The sequence below is a fragment of the Marmota marmota genome, unplaced genomic scaffold, assembly GCF_001458135.2.
Source record: "Marmota marmota marmota unplaced genomic scaffold, marMar, whole genome shotgun sequence".
NCBI lineage: Eukaryota > Metazoa > Chordata > Mammalia > Rodentia > Sciuridae > Marmota > Marmota marmota.
The window spans coordinates 300514-306734 of NW_025999863.1; the positions used below are offsets into that span (position 1 = coordinate 300514).

General features: G+C 64.8%; 1 long non-coding RNA gene across 1 annotated transcript; it reads left to right on the top strand.

Annotated features, from left to right (window-relative positions):
* Nucleotides 1-6: 6 nt before the first annotated feature.
* LOC125619107 lies at nucleotides 7-6193 on the top strand. The gene is made up of 3 exons (XR_007350598.1): nucleotides 7-394; nucleotides 1268-1422; nucleotides 6135-6193. It is a non-coding gene; the product is annotated as an uncharacterized LOC125619107 (long non-coding RNA).
* The last annotated feature ends 28 nt before the right edge of the window (nucleotides 6194-6221 follow it).

Here is a 6221-nt window from a genome sequence, read left to right on the forward strand (position 1 = left end):
AAAAAAAAAAAAAAAAAAAAAAAACACGTTGGGGATGTGGTTCCGTGCAAATGGCCCCTGAGTTCAATCCCGATGCCAAGAAAGAAGTAGTGTGGGAAAGGTCTCCTGGCCCCTTCCACCGAGGCCTTTTCTATGAAGTATGGTTCAAGGGTCTACCCAGCAGACAGAAGGGTGCACCTGGTGCACGCGTGTGCAAAGGCCCGGAGGTGGGAAGCATCTCAAGATGAGAACATTCTCTGGTTTGTGGTCTGAATCCTGGCAGGCCTGGACTGGACCCGGGGGGAGCTGTGGGCAGTGTCTGAGCAGCAGAGAAGCAAGGGCCTTGAAGGTACCAGGGGCAGGTCCAGGAAGGGGCCCGTTGGGGCTCTGACAAGAACACCTCCACCAGAGCCAGGTAGGAGGCCTGACTGTAGGACTTCCTCCCTTCCTCCCCGCCTCTCCTCTCCACTCCCCTCCTGCAGTCCTGGGGCTGGTACCCAGGCTGTGCACGCTGGGCGGGTGCCGTACTGCTGGCCCCTTTTTGTCTTATTTGAGATGGGGTGTCACTGGGGATACCAGGCTGGCCTTGCTTGAGATCCTCCTGCCTCAGCCTCCTGAGTCACTGGGATGACAGGTGTGGCTGCTGCTCCTGGGTTTGACTCCAGAGCTGCGTGGTGGTTAGAGCTCCCACAGGGATGGGCAGCCAGCCCAGGAGGGTCCTTGCAGGGGCCTGCTGTCTTGGATGGTGGCTGTGTGGCGGTGTGGGTGTGAGGAGCAGTCAGGCAGGGTGGCTGTCTCCTGCCAGGGGTTTCCAGCAGGAATTCAGAGGCAGCCAGAGCTGGTCACTGGTCCCAGAGACGACCTGAGCTGGGCTGGGGAGCCCAGTAAGCCAGGCTGGTGAGGGCCAGAGTGAGGGCAGGCAGGCGGGGGCACCGCACGGTCAGAGGAGTGCAGGTGGGATGGCCAGACCTGCAGCCTCCTGGGGTGGACGGCGGCAGCCTGGGCAGAGTCTGGTGACCCCTGTCACAGAACGAGGAGGAGTGCCCTTCCTTAGTGTGCATGACTCTGACCAGAGCCCCAGGAAGGGCCTCATGCTGCCCACGTGGGTGGCAGGACCACAGCCCAGCCTGGCCTGGCCAGGGGGAAGGTAGGCTTGGATGGGTCAGCCACACTGAGCTGCTCAGCCTGGCCGAGGCTCCAGTCCATGCCTCCTGACCCATGTCCAGTGTCCAGCTCACATTCTTAGTTCAGGTTGAGTAGCCCTGACCTGAAAGTCCAAAATCTGCAGCCTCTGAGCACCCTCCCCGCACTTGGTGGAAGCCCCACCCGGGAGTCAGGAAGAGCCACGGAGCTGACACTCCTGCAGGAGAGTCCCCTCGGGGGCCACAGCCACGGCCTGGCTTCTCCCAGCACCACGGGACAGGGCAGTGGTCCCCTTCGGGTGTGAGTCTGAGGCGTACCTGCAACTCGGGGGGCTTTGTGGGCAGCCCTGGGTCCCCCGGGAGGAGGGCTCAGCTGCTTGTCAATCCCGAGAACGTGACTATCACTAGCCCCAATTCACAGCACTCTGTCACCCCCCGGCCCTGCCCCCCAGCCCTGCCCCGCGGCCCTGTCCTGGACCCTCCTCTCACTGTCACACGCGGTGCCCCGGTGTCTGGTCTCACTGAGCACCAGGCCCCCAGGCCCGTCCACACTGCAGCAGTGCCACCTCGCTCCTGCTCACGGTGAGGGCGCTCCAGGGATGGGCCACAACTTGTACCCATTTGTCCACCTGCAGATGCCTGGTGCTTTGTATCGTCACTCGCTGTCACTCGTGGGTGCTGGGCTGGGTGAGGACCCTGCCTTGGCTCAGTGTGAGCCAGACAGAGCCTCAGCAGGAAGATGTGGTGAAGGGCAGGTGGCCCTGGGGTGGCAGGTGTGTGGCAGGGGAGGGCTGAGGCCAGGGGCCCTTTGGTCAGGGGCTTCCTCTGAGATTGCTCACTGGTCCAGCAGACATTAAGTGCCTGCTGTGTGCCAGGGACAGCACAGCCCTGTCCTGTTGGGGAGACAGGAAAAAAGCAAGATCGTTGAGTTCCACGGTTCTGGTCCGTGGTCTGGATCCTGTGTTCTTGGGTGGGCTGGGGGCTTGGAGGTGCTGGGGGCAAAACTTAGGTGGTCAGGGGAGGCTCTGTGAGGAGGTGGCCTCTGGGGAACAGCCAGGCCAGGAAGTCTGGGGAGGGCTGGCCTGACGGAGTGAGGAGGTGGCCCCAGAGGTGGCCTCTGGGGCTGGTCTCAGCCGGCTGCCCCCTCCCTGCTGTGAGGGCCAGGGCAGGGTAGAGCTCCTCCCCACCCCATCCCAGGCCGGGGGCAATAGATTGGATTCTCTGGTCTGTGGCCTGCCCTGACCCCCTCTGCCCTGGGGTGATGCTTCTAGATTTTTCCATGGGTGGTGAGTTGTTCTCACAGGTGTTGTGGGGCCCTGGGAACCCTCCTGAGGAGGGCTGAGGGGCCAGAGATCCAGGAGGGCTTCCCAGGAGAGGTGGCTGTGCGGCTGAGCTTGCAGGTGGAGGAGGGGAGGAGGAGGCTGAGCCCATGGGACCAGGGGCAAGGCCCCCGACTGAAAGAGCTGGTCTGGGGGAGGGGGAGGCTGGGGATGCAGCAGGGCAGGGGGTGGACACGGTCCTGGGAGTCCAGGGGGGACCAGAGAGGTGAGATGAGGCCTGCCCTCACCAGCCCACAGTGGGAAGGGGCTCTGGGCACCTCACTCCCCGGGGCCACGTGACTCTCCCACTGCGTGGCCAAGGTCACTGTCAGCTGTTTTCTTTCAGTTAGCACAGGAATGTTCTGGACACTGGGCCCAGTGCCGGCCCTGGGATGGGACCCTCACATTCTTGCCAGCCTAGCGCTGCTGCCCGGGCAAGCCCTGTGGGGAGACGCACTACACCCCCACACCTCCAGACTGCCGTCCTGCCCGCTGGGTGACCTTGGGCCTGTGGCATAACCTCTCTGGACCTTTAAAAAACACATGCTCTGCAAAGTGGAGGCCCCTGCGTGCTGTCCTGGGCTGGGTCCCCATTAGCTCATCTCCTGGAGCCTGGAGTATCTCTCAGCCTCAGTCCACACCCTCGAGTCCTGAGCCGCCCACAGCACCGCGCTCGAGCCCAGATTTTGCTTCAAGCGCCGTTAAAATAAGTGCGCGGACAGGACGCCTGCCCACGCGGATGATGGGCACCCAGGTGCAGCATCTATCTTCCCCCAGCGGCTCAGAGCTGCTGCCCGCTGCCCAGCGGAGGCAGGCGAGGCTCAGAGGCTGAGGAGTGGGTTGCCTGGGATCACACAGCCGGGGGCTGCGGCCGCTCTCTTCTGAATACTCGAGCCTTTAGCGAAACCAGCTTCTCCTCCGGCACTAAGACCCTTTGTGATGGGGCCCCGCCCTCTCCAGGCCTCCAGGAGCACCCCGCATCCGGGGCCGTGGGGCGCCTGGCTGTGTCTGGCCCTGGACAGAGCCGGGCCTCGGGTCGCACCCGCCTGGCCCCTCCACAGCCTCAGTCCCTCATGGGTGAAGAGGCCGGGCAGTGTCCTCGGAGGCAGGGCGTCCCAGGAGGACAGCCTCACTTTACCGCACTAGTGCTCAGCGCCCTTTTCCTTTATCGATTGCCAGGGTGTGCAGATGAGGCCTCTCTAGTCTCCGCCTCGCTGGCTTTATCCTGCCCCTCGCCCCTCCTGGTAGATGTCGGTGGGGCCGGGAAGCCCACCCTTCTTGCAGCCCGGGGGTGGACAAAACCCCGCACCCTAGAGGCAGCCCCTGAGGCCTCGGCAGGAAGCCACGCAGCCCCCCAGCCACGTCTGGGGGCGGAGATGCTCGCGCTGGCCCCACCCCCGCGTGCCGGGCCTCCCTGTTGCCATGGGGACAGCGCGTTGCCAGGGCGACCGCCTCCCGCGGGCCCTCCATCCATCACCGGGGCGCGGCGGCGGGTGGCTGTGGCGCCCCCAGGCTGGGGAGGGAGGGAGGGAGAGGGGCGCACTGTCTGGGCTCGCAGTCTGGGATGGGGACAGGGGTGGGGACTGGAGGGGAATGCGCTTCCCGGGACTCTCCTGGAGCTTGGCCTGGCGCCTCTCTGTGCCCGCCTGACCTTCCCCTGCCCCGGCCCAGGGGACAGTCCGCCCAAGCAAGGACACTACCCGCCTTGTCTCCAGCCTGGCAAGCTGGCCGCACAGCCGTCCCTGTGTGCGCTCTGAGCGGCCACCTGACTGCCGACCTCGTGCGGCCCCGTGTGCAGCAGGGTCTGAGAGGCCTGGGTAGACCCCCCACCCCAGCTCTGCCTGCTGCATCACAACAGGAAAGGGAGTCTGCAGTGTGGCTCTCAGGGACAGTGACTGCTGGAGGCCACTCGGCCACCTCTGGTCTTGTCCTCTGGACCTGGTTTCCAGGCACGCGGGACCCAGCAAATAGGAGGCAGCCCTGCTCAGGGGTGAGCTCTGCACAGCGTGTGGAGCCACATGACAGGAGGGCCGGCCAGAGGGGCAGGGTGGACAGGCCACAGAGGCTGGGCCCTGCCCGGTTCCATACTGGCTCCATCCTGGGAGTGACAGGACAAGGAGGCTTTGGGCAAGGGAGTGACGGGGCCTCCTTTTCATTTGAGAAGCTGCCTTGTTTGAGTGGGCCAGGCTAAGGCAGCAGGAGGTGTAGAGGCCTGGGCTGGCGCAGGGAAATGTGGGGCCAGCAGGAAGGGAGGAGAGATCTCTGGGGGGAGTAGAATGGGGACACCCAGCCTGCATCACAGCAGGGCAGGCCCAGAGCTCTAGCTGCCCCGGCTCTTCAGGAAGAACCTTAAGTCAGAAAACTGGATCAAACCTTTCCTGAGCCCCATCCGCCAAACCTGGCATCCCGAGAGGGAGATGGGAAGCCACAGATGGGCCCCTGGGAATCACTGGGAGCGGTAGGTGCTGCCTGCCAGGAAGGGAGGGTCTGGGCGGGGTCACCTGTTGGGCTGGGAGCAGGGCGACTCCACAGTCCTGGTGAGGCTGGGAGCTGAACCCCGGGGGGCAGGCCAGGGACCGCAGCTGGGCTGTCTGTCTGTCCCCTGAGCAGCCTCCCAGGCTGGGCTGAGGTGGAGCCAGCGTGGTGTGGGGCTTGGGAACTGTTCCCTGGCCCAACTCTGGGATATAAGGGGAAGTCTTGGGACTAGAGGTACTTGTCACTCCTCACTTGAGCACATGGGGAAACTGAGGCCCAGAGAGGTACCGGGCTCTTGGGAGGACTCTGGTGGGCGCCAGGGCTGACGTGCCAAGGGGGTTGAGGACAGCAGCTGGCCCAAGGACAGTCTTCAGTTTCTGAGAGGTTAGGGGTGGGAGGGGAGGACGGCAGTTGGGGGGTCTGTTCCCTCAGCGCCTGACTCCCCTGCAGCCAGGCCCGCCCGGGCAGCTGGCCTCGGGGCAGACAGTGGGACCCTACCTCAGGCCCAAGGCGGCTGGCTCTCTGGCTCTGCAGCAGCAGAGGCGACAGGCCACCAGCGTCCCCAACATTCACCAGGCTGCCACTGCAGGCGGCTTCCTGGCCAGCCAGAGCAGACGCTGGGCGGAGTCAGGGTCGGGGAGCAGGAGCTCCCCAGGTGTCCTCCAGCAGCTCAGAGCCCTGTCCCTGGGTGCCTGTGGCAATGTGCGCTTCTTGAGCACCTGCTGCACACCAGCCCTGGAGACGGCTGTGGAGGCTCCCTGACCAGAGCCAGGACTCGCGCTGTGCTTCGGTGTCACACCCTCTCTGGGCCTTCTACCCAGGGCTGGGGGCCGTCTGGTGGCTCCTTCACTCCCCTGGCTCCCCTCTGGGTGGGCAAGAGTCCTGACCCTGACCCCAGCCTGCTCCCTGCAGTGCCCTTCTCTGGCCCGTGTGGGCTCACCGTCCCCCTTTCCCAGACCCATCGGCGGGCGGGGCTTGTCACCTCCTGTGCACCTCCCTCAGGCTGTCCCTCCCTTGGCCCTGCCCAGGGCGCTGGAGGGTTTGCCCAGTGAGTTAATGACCTCAGAGGCTGATAGAGTGACCGCTGCCTCTGAGGGGCAGGAAAGGGCCCACTCTCCAGAGGGGAAAGGGTCAGTAGCAAGACTCTGTCCCTGCACAAGGGCAGAACCAGGGGCTGGCTGGAAGCAGAGTGGACCAGCGTGACCTGTCTCACCCCCAGGGTCCTCGAGGCGGATGCTTCAGCCCAGCAGGAGCGGCTCCAGGCCATTGCCGTGAGTCCTGCCCACCAGGGACGGGAGGCTGGGCA